At 46.6% G+C, this 20,811-nt stretch overlaps 1 protein-coding gene across 3 annotated transcripts in view; it reads right to left on the bottom strand.

Moving 5' to 3' along the window:
• Positions 1-20,811, bottom strand: part of LOC119177776 (transmembrane protein 198) — a 111,724-nt gene that overhangs the window by 47,834 nt on the left and 43,079 nt on the right. Inside the window, exon 2 of one of the 3 annotated variants that reach the window (XM_075889060.1) lies at positions 19,213-19,385. The gene's annotated coding sequence lies outside the window, so the exon portion shown is untranslated. Of the gene's footprint in view, positions 1-15,018; positions 15,516-19,212; positions 19,386-20,811 lie in introns of those variants that run through there. The other 2 variants (XM_075889055.1, XM_075889063.1) reach the window with 2 other exon arrangements.

The following is a 20,811-nucleotide window of genomic DNA, read 5'->3' as shown; positions in this document are numbered from 1 at the left end:
CATCTGGTCACTCACCTATAGTGAAACTTTTTAAATCGTTGATCCCCTGTCATCTCCGAAGTATTCATTTAATCTGGACACCAGGGCACAAAGGTTTGTTGTTAAACGAAATAGCTGATTCTCTTGCGAAGGCATCCCTTTCGACACCAATTATTCCTATTTTCCCCCATACAGTATACATTACGGTGGCGCGATTTCGCACACTTAAAATCAGGCAAAATTTATCTGACCCTGCACTGACGGCTTCTCCAGAGTACAAACACTTGTTATTTCCCTGGCGCAGTGAACTGACTAAATCAAGGATGATGGAAGTTGTCATCACGAAATTTCGTTGCCGCGTTACCTCCCTCAATTTTTACTTGCATAGATCAGGCATATTGAATTCCCCTATGTGCATTTACTGTAATCAAGAGGAAACGATCAGTCATTTTTTATTACATTGTCGCCGTTTCGATTTATTCAGGCAAAGCATACTAGCACCACCTCTTCAAAGACTGGGCTTGCAACTATCACAGCCTGATCTTCTTTCATTTGGAGCCTCTACACTGGGTTTCAGCCACAGGGATGTTTTATTCGCCGTTCAAGAATACATCACTGCGACTAAACGATTTTCTTGCTAAATTGCTGTCTCAAAATTTTTCTTATTTTTTTTTCTGCAAACTTGATATCGGTATTTCAAATCAAAATTAAGTTACAAAAAAAATTGTAGGAATGACACAATGCTGAAAGTTTAGGGCGAATTCACCTTAAAATCGGCCAATCCCCTTCTTTGGGTACGAGCCATTTCCACAGGGAAACAACAACAACAACAACAACAACTTCAGGATATTAATTTCAGTACGATGAGGGGGCATGACACGAGTTTGCTGCAAGTCGATTTCACGATATACAAAAAAAGAAAAACACGTGGCATATACTTGATATCTCCGATTTTCTTTGTATTTCTGTATATTGTGACTATATGACCGAAAAACTCTAAATCGCATTTGGTTTTAAAAGCTTTTTTTTTTAACCAAGGAAAAATATCGAAGCATATCACCGGGTGACGACAGCCATTCTCGAAGAGTACGTTTTCGTGAATTCGCGATCACGCTAACATCGACGCAAGCTATATATCAGAAATATATTTCTGCGTGGCACAAATAGAAGAAATGGAGAAACAGTTCGCTTGATTATCTCTAATTCCGGGAACTTGAGTATTTTTAAAAATTGTCGAAAAACGCTGCGTTTCCAGAACTTGCTCGTTTTTAGGGAACGAAGTTTCTGTTTTCGTCAACGTTGTAGCTCGTTCATATTTACAGCACTGAGTTTCTTATGTGAATAAATATCCACTGCATTTTCATTTGTCTAGTAATTTTTGAAGTAATAAATTTTGTTACCCAAAACGTAATAAAAAGAGAAACAGGTAGTACATGTAAAGATCGATATAATAAAAAAGCCACTCTCAGTTTTGCTCAAAATTATTTCAATTGTACTCAGAGGATTGCGTTATTACATCCTGAAAAAGTGAAAAACATGATCCATCGAAATCAATATATATATATATATATATATATATATATATATATATATATATATATATATATATATATATATATATATATATATATATATATATATATATATTAACATTCTTTTTTCTCTGATTCTGTGAAATAACAGAGTAATGAGGTATCTACTGCGAATAAAAAGTGTTCTTGTCGTTTTTGCACGTTTTTTTTTTTTCAAATCTTTCGTGGAATCGACCTGCAGCTGATCGCGTGGCGTATTATTTAGGAACTTTTACAAAGTGAAATTGAAATTTCGTTTGATGCAGGAAAATCTCGGCGACTTCACAGGAGGCGAAGACAATATTCTAGCTACATCAGAGAAAGACAAGCCAAAAATTCATCCCAGAGAGCTACGACAGAAGACGAGTCCGAATAAGTCAACAGAAAATGATCAAAATCTTGGGCAAAATACTTGAACTGATGTCGGCGCCCAATAGCCCTGAAACCCGAGAGAACCGCCAAAAGCGATACCAGCCTTCGACCTATAATGCAGAACTCGCAAATCGGGACTAAACAAACAATAATAAAACTGCTCGTTGCGTATAAGATGCATTACTTCAGGAAAAAGAACAACAACAACAACAAAAGAACAACGCTCGTGGAACTTTCAAAAGAACGGCATGGCTATACGCCGCTCCCAAATTCGCAGTATCCCTTCAACCAAGACAGTACAGTCTATTGAACTTTTTTTACAAAACACAATACCCAAAACGAGAAATAACAAAACATAAATCTGTTGCCAGGGGGAATCTATACGAAGTTTCGTAACGCGCCGTTCATCGATAAATCTTCTTGGTCCCTTTCGCGTGTCCGCCGCGCCGCATACACTTTGTTTTTGACTTGTCAACCTTTCGAAGCCTTGACGTATAAGCTGTTTACATCGACGGTGTAGCTGCCCAAACAGCGCGGGGACGCGATGCGTGTTTACCTGAAGGAACGACAAAAGCGCCTATACGTATAGAATGCTATACGATATATCTTTGTCCTATATAGCGGCAGCGAAGATCCGAGTTTTCTCTTTTGGGACCCTCGTATAGCAAACACACAGAAATGCATATAGCGACAAGAAGAACAGGGGGGTTCAGGCAGATATTGAGCGGAAAAAACAAAATGACAAAAGAGAATCGACGCATACAAGAGACGCATCGAAGGTGTTTGCAGAATTCCTCTGTACCGAATTTCATGGGACGCAGTGCACGAGCGAGCGTATCGCGCCATTCTGAGAAACTCGGTGCATTTCGCCTGCGCAGGGTGACGACGAGACACCTCGAAGCACGATAGGCGGCTCCGAGCGAGTTCCGGCCGAATGCGTGCCTATATATTACATGTTCGGCTGGCGCGTATGGAGTAAACCTCATTTGACATGCACGTGGGAGTTAAAATGCAAGTTTATTGCGTGTTTTGACAGTTTCTGCAACCTGTTTACGGGACGTTGTATATACACACACATATTAAGTAGAATGCCCTTTACACCCATAAAAGCTTTTTCACCTTTACCCGTCTCTGTCTCTGAAATGGTGCCCTATAAGTACGGTTTATATATATATATATATATATATATATATATATATATATATATATATATATATATATATATATGTGTGTGTGTGTGTGTGTGTGTGTGTGTGTGTGTGTGTGTGTGTGTGTGTGTGTGTGTGTGTGTGTGTGTGTGTGTGTGTGTGTGAAATTTAACACCATTTCGCATGCGCGGTATACAGCCAGTTTGCATTAAAAAATGGCTAACATTCCCGTATATTCATCTATTGTTCCCCCTCCTCTGAGATATTAAAATTACATAGGAAACTGGAGATCAAAGGCAACGAACTATAGTATACTAATACGGTGTATACTGCTGGTCACGTTCACGCACGGTGATACAGTATACAGCAGGAGTGGAGGGCTAGCAACGAAGGCGTACATTTCACACCGTATTGCGCGCAGAACAAACGGTTTCCGTAACCATTTGTTTTCTATAGAGCCTCTTCAGTATAATCCTTCTTTATAAAATCGAGTAACGCTGCAGGAATATCGGAATGCACACCGTTGGCTGTTCGCACGTCGTTTCACTTACGCTGCTACGAAACTTCCGAGAGGCCGGACGCACTCGTGCATGGAAATCGGGATACGACGCACACGAAGCTCGAACACTTCGTTTCCGCCTAATGAACGCGGATAACTTCGGCCATCCAATCGCGTGCCCGCTGCCGACAACGTCTTCCGCTCGGCTGGCTTCGCATGCTCTCGCAACGTTTACACGACTGATCTTACGGATGAGAGACGGGAGCTAAAAATATAAAGTTAATTTGTTCACGCTCCCAAAAGTGCCCAATTGCATGGTTATGGAAGATTTTAAAGTTGATGATGCTGCTTCTTCTACGCGCACTGAAAGCAAGGTATACGTGAGCTTCATGTATTCTTCGCACCTGTTCCCCCCCCCCTCTCCCGTCGTATACTATGGTCAGCAAGGACAGGTATCGAACCATAAACCTCCAGAATATTTGTATACATTTACAGGCCTTGCAGTCTATACATCCGTCTAAATTAGGAGAATTAGCATTAATAAGGAACACGTTCTGCGGCAAACAGAGAATCGATCGAGTGAGAAACGTGCACATTTCGCATTGTGCTTATCCGCCTGGGAGTGGGCCCCGTTACCTGTCGACGAAAGCGTGGCGACAGAGATATCGAGGAAAGCTATAGCAGTGCGTGGAAACGGCACAATTTTCGCAGTCATGCACTGCCGCGAAAAGGCGCTCCGCGTGATCAGCTCGTACGAGAGGAGAGCTCGAGTCATGCCAATATATAGACATATACGAAAGACCTTTCGCGTATACGTGTATATGCTCGCATTCATATATGCATACATTTGCGTTAGCATACGCACGAACGCAAAAGAAGCAGCCATGTAAGCCACCGCATGCACTATATATACGCTGCACTCATCATCGACGATACACCCAGGCCTCTTCAACACTATATATGCAAATAAACGCGCACACTTTCTAAGCACGTTTCATTTTCGCCCGAATGCACCATCCTGGAGCCAAATGGGGACGCGTGTCGGAACTAATTAGACACGGTTTGTATACAAAGATATCCACGAGCGGGCCGCCTACAGATACATGCAGCTTCCGTCGATCGGGCTAGAATTTCGGCCCGCGGCAGCGTTGTCAGGCGCACATCCTGCACGAATGCGTGACGAATTAGCCACGGCTTATGCAACGATGGGACCCCCTTCCGCTGCAAATGCATACGAGCACGGGCCGTACGTGCGCCCAGGTCGGAAGCGATCCCACCGCAGCTTCCGTATGTATACGAAACCGAACGTAATGTGCAGCACGCTCTATAGGTCGCGTGCACGACGAAAAATAATGAAAAAAAAAAGTCTCAGGCCATTTTGCACGCATGTACAGAACGACCATCATATACGCACTCTCTCGCAGTACGTTTTATCATAATTAGCTGCCAGCTGCAGTTTTATCATGACAGAATGAAATCAAACGCGGAAGCAGCGGATCTTGAGCGCTATAGCTAATTTTATTCAGAATAGTTTTCAGTTGACATGCGATTCTGCCTTTATTTTACCCAACGCAGAGTATAGCGCAACAACGTCGTGGCACAGTCCGTCCAACTTTCTTCTATTGCGTTCCGCGCCCTATTTTTATTCCAAAATCTATGCCGTTCCCACACACACGCTCTTGAGGACTAACTGCACTAGGAATATCATTTCTAGGCTCTTCACAGTGCCATTGATCTAAAGCCACGCCTTATATAGGTAACAAGCCCAAACACGGTGACGTTGATTGACGTGTACCCGAACGTCTGTACAGCCATAGCGTTGTCGAAATTGAGCACGTGAACAACAGCATTTCGTGCCTCGACATTTTTTGACTGATGCTTGCTAAAGTAGGGGCTATAGTTGTCTCGAGATGTGAGTGCGTTCGCGTGTATGCGAATGGCGGCCCCTTCCAGATCAGACGCATAGCGTCAATCGCCAATTTACGTGTTGCGGCATCCTCGACTCAACTCGCGGAAGACGCGGCACATGTGCGCGACTCCCGAGACCCACATCACTCGAGTGACAACCACACGTCGTGCACATGCGTAACATGTACACCACCCCCGCTGCGTGCGGTTTTCTTTGTTTCGTGCCAAGACACGTCTACAGCGAACAACGAGCCCACCTCCTCCTACAAGACGTTCAACTTTCCACGCTCCTTGGGCGTACGCAGCTGTTGCCACCACGCTGTCTTAGTGCGGAGAAGCTTACTCCCCCAAACAACACCGCCGCGGCCCGTCGTTTCCTCCTCGCAACGTATGCGGTTCTTACGTGGAGCGCGTCCGCGCTTCAAAGCGGTCCCGCAGCGCAGCAACGGAGACCGAGTCGCCGCCTCCGACCGCTCATTTAAAAAAAGTGGTTCTCACGGTGTCTTCTGTGTCTTGCCCGCCGGTTTCCGCCGCACTTGTGAGCCAGCGACGAAAGCCGCCTCCCCCTCGCCATAGTCGTCGCGAGGAGGAGAGAAGAAGACAACACACGGCTGGCTTCGAGCATGGCAAGTGGGTCCGCTGTGTTCCCCTCGCAGCGTACTCATTTCATTCATTCCACTTGAGAAGGCGCAGCGGCTTGATGAGAACGGAAGAAGAGTCGGCGGGGTATTTTTAACGCCGTGATATAAGAGCAAGAAACGCGAGGCAAAATTTTTTTTTTTTAACCTGTTTATCTTCGCGCAGAAAGAGATGCTAGCGGAAAAAAACGGGGATGGCCGGACCCGTAAGTGCACCTCTAAACAAAAGTGCGGCTTTGATTTTTTTTTTTCTTTTTTCTGAGGCACGCGTGGGGACAGCTGGTTTTCGTGAAAGCAGTTGTACTTCGTCGCTCGTTTCTAGCACGGACGTCGTATTTTCTTGAAAGAAAGTTCGAGGCAGGCCATGCGCGGTTATAAGCTGCAGAAACCTGCGAGCCGGCTGTTTTCGCACTCACGAAGGGCGTTACGTAATAAGGGAACACGGCTGGCCAGACCTTGAAGCTCGCGCTCGAACAACTACTGCGTACAGGATGGCTTCCTTCCAACATTCAGCCGAGAGGCTGAGAGGAGAGAACAAGCGACTTGCGCGAAAAAAAAAAAAAGAAGAACGATGGTTTCGGCAGTGTCTACGAAAGAAACGCACCCATGCATTTTCAGTTCCTCGAAACATCGCAAAACATTCGTCGATTATTTCGTCACACTCCGACAGTCACGAAATTTACTTTGTCTTGGTACAGTCAGCGCCGTCTATTCGAACCTGAATTCACAGGATTACGCTACCATATATTCCATCATTGTATATTTTTATTTCCACCAGTATATGGTCTGATGCATGTCTTCATCTTATAGGGCTCGTTACTATATACGAGTTTACGGGTCCTAACAACTTGAAGATATCATGAACGTCCTAGCACTTCACGTGTGCTGGATGATGTTTCTACAGTGCTTTGCCAGTATGCAATGTAACGATAACTAGGTCATTCAATGTTGGCCTGGTATATCGTACATACCACCGCCACGGCAAAGGCTTTCAATGCACGAATCCGGCAATGCGTACGGATTATCCAGAATATGACTGCGCGCATTCGACCGAGAGCGGCGTCGGCCTCGCCAAGCTCCCTTCATTTCTATGCTATATAGCCTGCTATCCCACGCAGCGAATGCCAGAGGCTAGACGCAAAGCTGACCGAGTCAAGAACTCTCCGATGAAAACGAGGCTCTGTACATTGGCCGAGCGCCAATAAAGGTCTTACTCAAAGGGGTAGGCATGACTCAGGGAAGGATTACGAAGCGCCTTGGATGACGCTTTTCGTGCCGCTTCCGTCAGTGAACCGTGACAAATAGCCGACACAAGGTTATAGCTAGAGCAGTGTATAAATTAAAAAGAAAAAGAATTCCATATCGGGTTATGCTTGAGATGCAAAGCTCCGGTGACGCCATTTTATGCATATACAATATGCATACTAAGTAACGTCTTTTAAAAGCATGCGAAAAATTGGGGGACCCTTAAGCTTCGCCTTTAGGATGTGAACGCAATCCCGTAGTGCGCCCTTCAACCGCTAAGTGCATACTTATCAATATGTTTTGTTACACACACACACACACACACACACACACACACACACACACACACACACACACACACACGCACGCACGCGCGCGCACACACACACACAAGCAAGCACACAGTAGATTGTACCAGCACGCGCCAATGGTACATACATGATTGATTGATTGATTTGTGGGGTTTAACGTCCCAAAACCACCATATGATTATGAGAGACGCCGTAGTGGAGGGCTCCGGAAATTTTGACCCCCTGGGGTTCTTTAACGTGCACCCATATCTGAGTACACGGGCCTACAACAGCCAATGGTACATACAGGTTTTTGATCTAAAGCAAGAGTCGAATGGTCTCCAGGATACACGCCGCGCGCTCGCCATCTCGGAGGCCATAAAGAGTCTCACAATGCCTCAAAGATGGCAGCATATTATCTAGCGTTTGCTGTTTGCTTGATCAACGCCTCTGGAAAGGCATATTTTTTTCCACTAGATGAACTTAGTTGTTTATTTTTATAGTTGTTTGAAAGTTCCTGTGTGTTTTTAGCGGCGATGGCTGCACTATCGCGGCCTTATTAGACGTAGTTTCAGGCCGCCAGAATGCGTCCACAAATCATCGTGACAACTGTCGAACCAAATACGTTAAAGGGGACCTGAAACACTTTTTCAGGTATCCATGGAATGAATTCAGTAGAAGAGCTTATTGCCTTACGAATTCAACGCCGCAAAAAAAAAAAATTAAGAATCCGTCCAGTGCGAGTGGAGTTACAAAGGTTTGTCGCACACTGTAATTGCATTCTCTCTCGTCCCGACGAAAGCGATGGACGCTAAGCAGGGAGGGGTGGCAGGGTCAAAGAAACTATACGCTACCCCTTGCCTCGTGACCTTGAGCGCCTTTTTTTTCTTCGAATGCGCGGCTTTTTCAGTGTGATCGCGCGCGCACGCGTGGACAAGTAGCGGCCTCCCGCGGCGATCTCTGTCACGAGCTTTTTCGCTCACGGACGAGTGAGTGAGTGAGAAAGGAAAGACCGGGAGGTTAACCAGATATTGGCATCTGGTTTGCTACCCAGCGCTGGGGGTGGGGAAGTAGGGGCAAGAAAGAGGGGTTAGAGAGAGGGAAAAAAAACGCACGCGCACTCATAAAAAAAAAACGAAAACACACACTGGAAGGGCGTCCCAGCTACAACCGTTCAGCAAGGCCGGTCAATCGCAAAAAGTTCAGCAGCGCTTTCAGGGCCCTCTTCTGTGAAGTCGCATCCTGACGATACTGCAGAATTTCCTGCTCCGACAGAGGCTGATCATCTAATTTGTTGAGTTCCCTGCGAAGGCATAGTCGCCACCTACTATACGCTAGGCACTCACAAAGAACATGTTGAATGGTTTCCTCCTTGCCACAGTGGCCACAGGCTGCGGTGTCGGCCATCCCAATGCGGAAAGCGTAGGCGTTGGTAAATGCAACGCCCAACCACAGCCTACATAACAGGGTCTGGTCTGCTCGGCGAAGCCTCGACGGGACTTGAAGACTTAGCGTAGGGTCAAGCGAGTACAGTCGGGCATGCTTGAAGTGCGGCTGATTCCATTGCGATGTGGTTTGCCGGCGAGAAAGTCTGCGGAGCTCTCGTGCAGCATCCGTCCTAGAAAGTGGTAGTCGCAGTTTATGATTTTCTGTGTGGGCTGAGCGGGCAGCTTGATCGGCCCGTTCATTGCCGATGATTCCGCAGTGACTGGGCAACCACTGAAATGTAATTTGGTGCCCTTTCTCAGTCAGGTGGTGTATAATCTCTGCTATCTCTAGTACCAGCTGCTCGTGTGGTCCACGGTGTAAAGCTGATAGTAGAGACTGCAGTGCCGCCTTCGAGTCGCAGAAAATAGTCCACTTGCGCGTAGGCTGATCTACTACAAATTGCAACGCGGCACGAAGTGCTGCCAATTCTGCTGCCGTTGATGTTGTTGCGTGAGATGTCTTGAATTTAGTTGTCGTTGCCAACCTTGGTATCACTACTGCTCCTGTAGAGCTGTCCGGCTGAACCGATCCGTCAGTGTAGATATGTGTGGAGTCTTGATATTTCTCATACAAGAGAAGTAGTGTGAGCTGTTTAAGAGCCGGTGACGACAAATTGGCCTTTTTCTCGACGCCAGGTATGTTAATATTAATTATTGGTTGAGCGAGGCACCATGGCGGAGTCACAGGTCTAGCGGCAGGAGAGAACGAAGTTGGGATCGACTCACCATGTGCGGTCACTGTTTTGCAGTAAGATGTGCATGGTCGGACCACTGGAAGAGAGGCTAGGTGATGTCGAGGGGTTCGAGCAAGGTGTCGTATATGTGTCCTCAGCACTTCCACATTAATGTGGGTCTTGATGAGGTTGTCCCTTGTGATGGCGATAGTCGCCGCTGTTGATGCACTTTGGGGCAAGCCTAAACATATCCGGAGTGCTTGAGCCTGGACACTTTGAAGCATTTTTCGCTCACAACCAACGGGGCCGAAGCCGACGGCAGAATTTCTGCGACACGAGCTTTCTAACGCTATCGCGTTACAAGAGGCTAAAGAGAGGAAAAACAGGCAATTTCTGCAGCTCTCGTGGAAGCACGAATGACGAGCGCCCAACTTTCTAGTTCTCTGTGTACCATCGTCACGCGTTTTTGCAGAACGGTGAACACGTTGCGGTTGAAAAGAACGAGGGCGTGAACTAACGTTGCGTATAAATGCAGGAATGTCGTGACATTCAGCGCACGCATTTTGCCACGCCCCGAAGCAACGCTAACAAGGCTGTGCGACAGTTAAGCAGTGCTTACAGGATGGCCACGTCACAACATATACACAGCCTTGGCACAGCTAATACTCTGAATATCGCCCCCCCCCCTCCTCCCCCCAGGGGTCCAAATCAGATCGCCTAAAAGCGCGCGCGTCAAATCGCATGATGCGAACGAGTGAAAATGGAACACAGCCTTGGAAACAACAATAGAAACAAAATATGCACGCAGGAAGCTGTCAATCGCCGACCATCGACCGTCTCGCGGTGGGAACACGTTTCCGCTCAACGGGGGTCACTACGTGCACCGCGTTTAACAGCACACATAATTAAAACTAGGCTATACACAAATCGCAGCTGGTTATACCGAACACACGTGGAAAAGTGTTTGCTACAAACGTTTCCACATCATAGGTAGAACATATAGACACAAAAGACGCGGGAATTCGCACAATGTCGAGCAACCCCTAAATGTCAATACGACGAAAAAGGCGGCGAGGGGCACGGCATGCCAATAAGTGCGATGCATCCATATATATACAACCATCTTAAATGGAATGCATGACCACTGCGCAAGGAATACTGTATATTCGCAGCACACAATTGACATTTCTTTCGAACAGCACTATATAACAGCAGACAGTCGACATACATATACCCAGGTAGTTCGTGGGAATCGACAAATCAATTTGATTTCGTTGCTATTGGCTAAAAGAAGCACTGTTAGTGCACAACTGAATGAAAAATACATTTACGTTATAAATTTGTGCTATAAAGCAACCATTCTGTTACCGCAGAACATTGTTTTCCTCTATCTTCTGTACAACCACGCACTCTACCGCAAAAACGCAGAACCGACAGACAGTCGTCCGGCGTGTAACGATGAACCAACTTTCCTGCGGAGCCAAACCCTGGAGAGTGAGAGTGAACTTTAGATCCTCGCTTCAGGACAAGCTTCGTTTTAATTTGTCAGGGTAACGCAAGTTTTCGTTGAGGGACGAACTGAAGCTTACGCGACCGACTACAAAGTCCATATTTCAAACGCTAACAGCAACGAAACAACATCAATCTGACCCACAGCCTACGTTACAAATCAGTCTCAGCTTAACCCCAACCCCTCTCCCGAAAAACGGTCAGCAAAAAGGCCTTATCACGTGCACAACGGTGAGACGACTTCTAATTAAAAGTTCTGATGTAAAGCAGTGAACGTCTTGCAGGAAGAAGATGAAACGAAAACGAGCTCTGCCCCTCCGGAACACAGACACATCGGCGTCTCGAGCAAGGTCACACTATCGACCGGGCAGACGTTACAATAGCGGCGAAAGCTAACTGCGGAAGGGGCGGAAATGTTGTAGGCCCGTGTGCTCAGATTTGGGTGCACGTTAAAGAACCCCAGGTGGTCGAAATTTCCGGAGCCCTCCACTACGGCGTTTCTCATAATCATATGGTGACTTTGGCACGTTAAACCCCACAAATCAATCATTAACTGCAGAAGGGGGAAAAAAAGGACTCAGTGGTGGTGCCCCGAAATGCGCGCCAATCAATCGGTCACACTGGTCAGTCGCAATGGCGCGCGTCAGCGGGTTCGGCGCTGCAGCCCGACAGGCGTCCATTACTGGCGAGCTACGGGGTGCCGAACGAACGAGGTCGCCTAGCAGACACTGAAGCGAGAAACGTTCCTGAAAAAAGGGGTGTATATAAGGAGTGATGGAGCCGCGCGAGGTGGAGAGGCGCGGCCGGTCATTCGGGAACGTCAATCTTTTATCCCGCCAGTACACGTGCACTGCGTGCAGCGAAAGGTGGGCGGCACCCCGAGCTCCACCGCAGTCTCATATTGGTTCCGGCGCATGCAGCTCGTTCTTTAGAGCTCGTTATCGTATTCAGTACCGACAGTTTTCGCGCACGGGCCGTGAGGCATGGATCAAGGGAGCCCGAGGTATTGCACGATTGACAGAAAAGGTAAGAAAAGACGCGGGGAAAAAATTGGCCGAGCAACTAGTTTCGAGACGATTAATTCATCCACGCGTGCTGACCTTATAGCTACCAGCCTCGTGGTTAGTATAAGGTCGGCCTCTCGGGTGACCCGGTTAAGCGGTGGTATCGGGTTCGATAACCCTTACGAGGGCGATTTTTTCTTTTTCTTAGTGCTCTGCGAACCTTCATACTTACGAAAGTACGAGAAAACGCACGCTCTATATATCTATAGCCCTTGAGCTCACTAACCGAGCAGAGCAACTACCTCTCACTACCGAGCCTCATTTAACGAAGACAATAATATTCACGTCCGCCGGCGGGCCATACGAAACACATATGGCACTCCTCAAGAATTCTTAGTAAGCGAGGACGCCACAGATCTTCGAAAGATGCAAGTGAACGTGTATACACGAATTCAGCAAGACTGCATAAAATATATCCTACGCTGTGCTAGGACGTCCGTTTGTGGTGTGGCGTCAGGGCAACGCTACTACACATCTCATGGTGGTGTGAACACAAAAAACAGCCGGTATAGGTAACTTCCTAAACCATAGAAGAGATTTCATAGAAGCTACCGTGGGAGGCTCATCTCACCAGCTCAGACCCGGTCGACAGAGATCAGTGGAACCTTGGACTTCCCAACCAGCCGGCTCCTAAATTCCTCGTTGCCCCTACGTTTAATGTAAAAACCGGCTGATGTACACGTGTAAACACGTTACGCCACTGAAAAACGGTTAGAATATTTAAAGTAGTTACTCACATACCTTACATATTTTCGATGAATCGATTAGCTTGATTAATATACCGAAATAAAATTGCGTGTCCGATATGTACGCTGCTTGCATGCAGAACTTGCGTTAGAAGTCAGATAAGAGTCATTTGATAAAGATAAACAGAAATCTTTTGCGCAAAGATATTTCGCTGAATGTATCAGGGTCCAAAACAACAATGACATTTTAACGGGTTCACAATTTTCACGAGTCTTGGGGTTCACGCTTTTCTCTCTCCCTCAATATATATATATATATATATATATATATATATATATATATATATATATATATATATATATATATATATATATATATATATATATATATATATATTCGATTTTATCTGTGTTTCTTTTTCGTTATCAGTCTTCCTCCATCTTCGATTAGGCCGCCCCACTTTTCTGCAGTGTGAACCTCTGTACAATGTGGGACACCCCGTGCAAAGAGTGTGCGAACGTGTACGATCACGCATATTCTGCAACACCCGAAATAGTTAAGCGCAACGCAAAACGTTGGTTACGGCAGGCAAGCAGCACAGTCGAGAGAGGCGAAACCAGTCAAACCTGTGCGCGACCCACAAACCCGATGTCTTTTTTTTTTGTGTGTGTGCGGCCACTAATCCCGCCAGTCATACATACAGCTTCCAAAACCCGCCGACTAATACGAGAGACACGCCGCGGGACATACTCCCAGACGGCGCCGACTCCTGCACTGCGTTCACAAAGCGATACCCGCGGAGACAACGACCACGCTGACCGTGTTACTGCGGCGGCACTGAAGGGTGCTGCGTGCGGAATGCACCGAAAGTGAACGCCGCGCCATGCGACGTTATACCTCGATAATCCCGATGATGACCCAGCTGTGCGCCCATCACACGCCTAGGGGAAGTCAGTGAATGAAGCCGGGGCGAACAGAACACAATGAAGCCTGCGTGCATCAATATTGCTGGGTGGGTGGGCGGAGACGCACACACACACAGGCACAACGCAGACACGATTGAAGCCGTCTTCTTCCCGCGTTGTATACACTGCCTCGTCGCATACATATATTGCAGAGAATACAAGCCGGAGAAGCTGCATTATACGGCAGTGCCCGTCGAGTCACGATCGTCGTGCACGGGCAGCGGGAGGGGTCGTATACCTGGCCTTCTTGCACGTTCATCGAAGTAACATTACGCGCATTCGGGAGTCACGAAGAAGCACGAAGACATCGGGAGAGCGCGTGGCGACGACAAACGACTTCTTCTGTAGACACAAAGGACAATCTCCGCTTCTCTGTTTCTTTATTCGCAGCGTCAGCTCTATTCTTCGCAGTGCTTACGTAAGAAGTAATCATCGACTATACGTGGGAGACGAAGGTGCGCGTTATGTACACGCAGTAACGAATCGATTCGCTGCGCATTCCAGGCGAAGGAAAATCTAACGCGGGCGTCACGCCCACGAGACGGCTGGGCGTCTTCCGCCTATGTACGACGAAGGAATACTTAAGCGAATGCGCTGCATTGACTGAACAGGCGTTCATTGTATGTGTGATAGCAGTGTACGACGAAAGTAGGTCGTTGTGCTTGACCACTCGGTCAAATAAGTTAGAATTAGTTGTGCTTTTATGCATCCAGTGTGTGTTACTGACCTGATATTACCATCGAAAAAAAATAAATCATGGCTTGCCCTGGAAAGAACCAATCACAACGCATACGGCGAATTACTTTCACGCCGAACTGTGCAAATGCAAATCACGCAAACGTGTGTACAATTAACGTAAAGATGCCTCTATTTCCTCGCACTAAAATAGACATGTTTAAGAAGATAATAGAAGAGTGCTGCAGCAACTCTAACCGAAAGGGCATGTTCTTTGCAAGCAAAACCTGCATACGGTAACTCTCACCTGCGGTACCCACGAAGAACAAAAAGTCGACCGTTGTTCCGTCACAGGCACCACCGAGTTCTGTGGCACCACATAAAAAATGACCGCGGGACGGTATCGCGCACACACAGGCTTTCCGTCGTCGCCCCACTTTCTGAGATCGGCACTCGGGAATCGAAGTATAACGAGTAGTGGCCGGGAGGGAAATAAAGAAAGGAAGGAAGCGTACTGAAGGAGCACGGAAGAAAAGACACACTGGCGGTCGATGGCAGCACCACGTCGCTTCTCGAGACGTCCGGACGGCGATGTCACTCCCCTCTTGACCACGGAGGACGAGGCACACGCGGTTCGATACACGCACAGCGAAAACGATGACCGGTCTCGCCGGAGAAAGGATACTTCCAAACAATAGGGCACGGTCGACAGCGCTCCCCGCGCGAAGCCAACCGCACCGGTCGACCGTCGGGCCGAAAGTAAACGCGCCACGACGACCCACTGGAAGGAGTATGCGCTCGCGTCAGCGACAGCGAGAGAACGATGAGGGAGGGCTCCGCAGCCGTCGCAGCGACGCGCGCGCAAGTATATTGGAGGGGGGTCTGTATCTATCGCGGAGCTCTGCTGCTGCGGCAACTCTCTCCCTTTTCGAGTGCACGGAGAACGGAGGCAAAACACTACTGTGAGAGAGAGAGAGAGAGAGGACTGGCTATTCTGCATTGACTCGATTCACTCACTCTTTAATAGAGAGAAAGGTCGTTTGCAGTGGAGTGTGGTGGTGGTCGCTCACTGCCACAAAAAGGGGGGGGGGGGGGGAACTACTTGCTCCTCCTTTTGAAAACTGTAAAGACACACACGAAACACGGCAGTTGCGGCGCGGTATAAAGACTGGAACCAGGTCACACCAGCGGCGGCTCCCTTCCCTCTTTCGGCGGGCCTCCTCCCGATAGCAGGCTGGCGCGATCGTAGCTTTCTTGCCTTCATTTGGCGATCCCCAGTTGGGAGCCCCTCGGCAGCTTGTTATTATTTTCCTCGAGCTACACGGCGTAGCGCGCGATACTGCGCAGACGCCTATACGATTGGCAGATCACGCGTTGCGTGGCTTCACGCTGCGTCTCGTCGTCCCTCGAACGCGATGAGGTCACTGGATGTGCCGCGGTGCACGGAGGCAAGATACAGGAGAATCACGAGTGTCACAATCGCCACTTTGCATGTACCACTTTACTCACTGAATCATCTGTGTATATAGACGAACAGTTTCAACGCCGCAATCGGTCGTTGCTATATTTGCAGAAACACTTTCGACTATCGGAAGAGGAAAGCCGGAGCCCTTTTGGCGCTAAATAGAGCGTATAGTGGCCGACGCCAGTTAACGCGATTCTCGTTTTCATTTTATCTAACCTTGACGCCTTTTTTCATAAACGCCGTGTACACCAAAATAGTGGAGGAAAAAAAAACCTTAAAAGCAGGTCGCCACCACTCTCGCGGGCAGAGTGTGTATAAACGCGTTTACCTGTACGCGCGGATAGAGCGCGATTATCAAGGAAACGCCCAACTAAACTGCTATCAAACTGCGCTCAGCGAGCCATCAAATACTCTCGAGTAAACGGCGCGTTTTTATAAAGTGCCATGGGCTGTAACACAGTATATATATATATATATATATATATATATATATATATATATATATATATATATATATATATATATATATATATATATATATATACGGCGTTTTTCTACCTATAGTATACACCGCCTGGAAATCATGAGAAAGAAAGAGAGAAAGAAAGAAAGAAAACGTATTTTATGGGATCGTCAAGCCTGAGTGCTCTTGATAGCTATAGATCGACCGCTACAGGAGAGAGCTCGTCGATTTTTAGACATCGCTATACTTCGTGCCTCATTCGCCACTGTATGCGCGTATAAGGCCCCCATTCGACTTGAGAAAGCGCGTATATATATATAGGTATCCGGGCTTCTCATTCACCCGTTCTAGACGCCTCCTTCTTTCTCTTCTTCGACGGTCTGCGAAGTGCCTCGTTTTTTTTTTTTTTTTTTTTTTTTCCTGTTTCGTCAAACAAGGTTCACGATAAGAGCGCTAGTTCTCGTTTCCGAAAGACGATGGAGCCAATGAACGAAAGGGAAGCCACCCACGCCAGCCGTTCCGTTAAAAAGACACTAAAAAAAATAAACACGCCAAAATCGTTATTGCTTATATTCTCGTATGCACGAAAAAAAAAAAAAACTGGGAGGATATAGATCGAACAAGAGATCAAGCGTTAATTCATATAACGACCTTCTTGCTCTCCTAAAATATATTTAATGATTACGTAAACTAAGTCTATAGACTAATGCATCAAGTAATTCTCTAGTAAGACAGCGAAATACAAACAGATACGATAAGTATATCAATTCACTTCATAGCCTGCAAAGGTTCCACGCCATCAAATAGTTTCAAAGCACCTAACTGCACGCACTCCGCGAAAGTACGCGAAGTTATACAGCTGCAGACATAGATGCGTTCACGGTTCAGTCTATTCCATTTCCCTCTTCCCATATGCGGTACTGAGCAGTTATAAGCGCAACATTTACAGTCTTCCCCTATACTTTGTTTGGCATTACTGTCTGTTAGATTGCATTAATATTGTGTCAAACACAGAAAAATGATCCCTTAAACATACACATCTTTCATATATATATATATATATATATATATATATATATATATATATATATATATATATATATATATATATATATATATATATATATATATATATGGTAGCTCAGTGCTTAGAGCATCGAAAGCGTTATTCGAAGGTCGTAGGTTCGATTCCTGCTCACGGCTGGTGATTTTTTCATCCACGTTTCTTTCTTCTTATTTACAATCCATTGGTTCTAATAGCTTTCCCTGTACATTGCTTGGCATTACTGTCGCTTACATATCATTATTATTGTGTTAAAACACGGAAACACTTCTTTCCCTTATATATATATATATATATATATATATATATATATATATATATATATATATATATGTGTGTGTGTGTGTGTGTGTGAAAGAAATGTATGCTAAAGGTATATATATATATATATATATATATATATATATATATATATATATATATATATATATATATATATATATATATATATATATATATATATATATATATATATATATATAAGGCCGCAGCACATATTCATTCACCGCAGGCATACCGGCTCCACCACCGATAAGAATCGCTCGACGAAGGCGAGCTCCGAAGCGGGACCAACGATGAGCACGTTAATGGAGCAGCGAACAAAGCGGAGAGGCCTACACGTGACGGCCATGCCTATATACGCCACCTGATGCACCCGCGTCGGTGTATGCGTAGCCGCTCCGCGCAAGGCACAACCGGTATACACAGAAACGAGAGGCCTGATCAGCCCACGCGACAAGCGCATAGGCTCGTGCATGCACCGTGTTTGTTTCATTTCATTGTTTGTTATCGTATATAAGGGGAGAAATAATACAAAGGCGTATATACGCAACACCACGACGAACACAACATATACGCGACCGTATAGAAAGCGCGAGCGGCATGCAACCGCTGGGACTAGAGTCAGACAGGTCGGTTTCATTAGCATTTTCTTTTTTTGTGCACACATACAAACCACACACCCGCCTATTCGGTTTGCGCTTCAGTGACAGTTAGTTGCACCAGGCGCGTAGCCAGAAATTTTTTTCGCGGGAGGGGGGGGGGGGGGGCAATTCGATTTCGGGTGGGGCACCACCTTAATATGATATGGCCATTTTTTTTTCGCTCTCTGTGCCATTGCGAAAAAATATTTAAGGGGGGGGGGGGGGGCACGTGCCCAGTGAACTACCCCCTGGCTACGCCCCCGAGTTGCACTACATATAGGACAAACTCGCATATGCAAGAGGTGCCCGCGGGTATAAGTTCACGCCACGACAGGTATTCGCGCCAGCACGCGGAGGCACGAGGCGGAATTAATTACGCCTTTTTCTTTTTTCAGAAACAAAACTCACTTGTTCGGTGAATGTATACGCATGCCTCGTAGTATATGTATATATCTTGAGGGAAGTCGTTTCTAAGTATGAGTAGCGCGTAGCTCGTGTTTTCTGAATCCACAGTCTATCGAGAATAAAATGCGGTAGGATAAAATAACAAAAAAAAAACACGAAATGCTTAGTTGCTATATACGCACCTCTCTGCTTTGTGAAGGCTCGGTCCGAAGAAGCGCACGCCGCCTGCGACGCTGTCTCAGCGGCGCACTGTTTTCGTCTCGATCCGAAGTTCCATGGCAGTCAACTTTTCCCTTGCGGTTCCAAAGATTTTCATTCAGCGAGCGAGGTTTTCCGGACTCGCCCGGGTGCTTTCCTGTATGACACGGGAAGCAAATACGTACGAAACATTACTACGAGAGTGATCTATACACATTGACTTTTTTGCTAAAGAACTACAAGAAAGCCGTTAATAATAATAATAATAATAATAATAATAATAATAATAATAATAATAATAATAATAATAATAATAATAATAATAATAATAATAATAAATAACGTGCCAAACTAATGGTGAACCGGACAAGGAGAGCGTGTCTATGAAGTGTGTGTTCCTGTCACTCTTCGTCGCCCTCGTACCTATTACGACGAATCATGTAGCGATGAGCAAAAGAGGTTATATATATAGCATTGAAAGGCGCACCACGATTTTCCGACACTCTCCGACCCACATTGCCGGGCGATCCACTCCTATGCGTCTATCTATTATATAGATGAGCGAAAGCATTCTCCCCTCCCGTGGCCTCAGAGACGAGAAGCAATCGAGGGTCACGCTCGTCACTGCATCTCCTCGCGCGCACATCGCCCGCTTGTTCGCGCACGTCACTGGTCTCCAAGCTTGTACGCATATCGCTGCTTGCCTGCGTGATTGTCGACGCAGTCAACCAGTGTATACGCCCTTCTCGACACGCAGAAAGGAACGTCGTGCCGAAGAAGAATCTCACGAAGATAGAGAAAAAAAAAAAGATAGTGTCATCCGACCGTGGACGACGATAGCGCACGCACTCTCAGGAGCACAGCGGACAACATAAAGAAATTGTGAAGGTTGGCACAGCGGTTGGAGGTATACCTCTATCGCGCCATGCACGCCTGCAGCTCGCAATGCACGTACATATATACAGAGGGGCCGACTCCTCGTGTTTCGCGCGTCCCGTTCGCAAAGCCCAATGTCAGCGCCAAACAGCCAGCCAACGTGCAGCTCTTTTTTTTTTTTCGTGGCACCGTCGACGACAGCCGAGACAGGCGCGCACGACCGCCGTCTATATAGGCAACGGCGCTTCTAGCCACCCTAACGGCGCGCTTCTCCAACACGCAATGGCGTTACGGTGGTCACGCCACATCCTTTTGCCGCCCACACACGTGGTACTTGCTCTTGACTGGCACGCGAACGGCGGTGCACACGAGGGCTGGCAACGGAAGAGGAACAAAAAGAAATGTTCTAGTGTATATACACGACCTTCTTTTTATAGTGCAGGACTGTATTTACTGTTCCAGGATCACCAAGGGTACTACTATATAACGTATGCGTGTCACTGAATGAGAATTCGAGGGCACGAAATTCCAAATGCTCGGAGCGAGGTACAAGTCAAAACGTACACGATCTTAGACTGGTTGGCGGCGAATGACATAACAAGGAGTATATAAGCAGATTAAGATACTGCGCAGTAAAACGGATCTGGGCACCCGGAGGATCCTCTTTGCGCACCCAATGCCACACCATGCCCCCCCTTTTTTTTTCT

The sequence above is a fragment of the Rhipicephalus microplus genome, chromosome 1, assembly GCF_043290135.1.
Source record: "Rhipicephalus microplus isolate Deutch F79 chromosome 1, USDA_Rmic, whole genome shotgun sequence".
NCBI lineage: Eukaryota > Metazoa > Arthropoda > Arachnida > Ixodida > Ixodidae > Rhipicephalus > Rhipicephalus microplus.
This window is presented reverse-complemented; position numbering and strand designations above follow the sequence as displayed.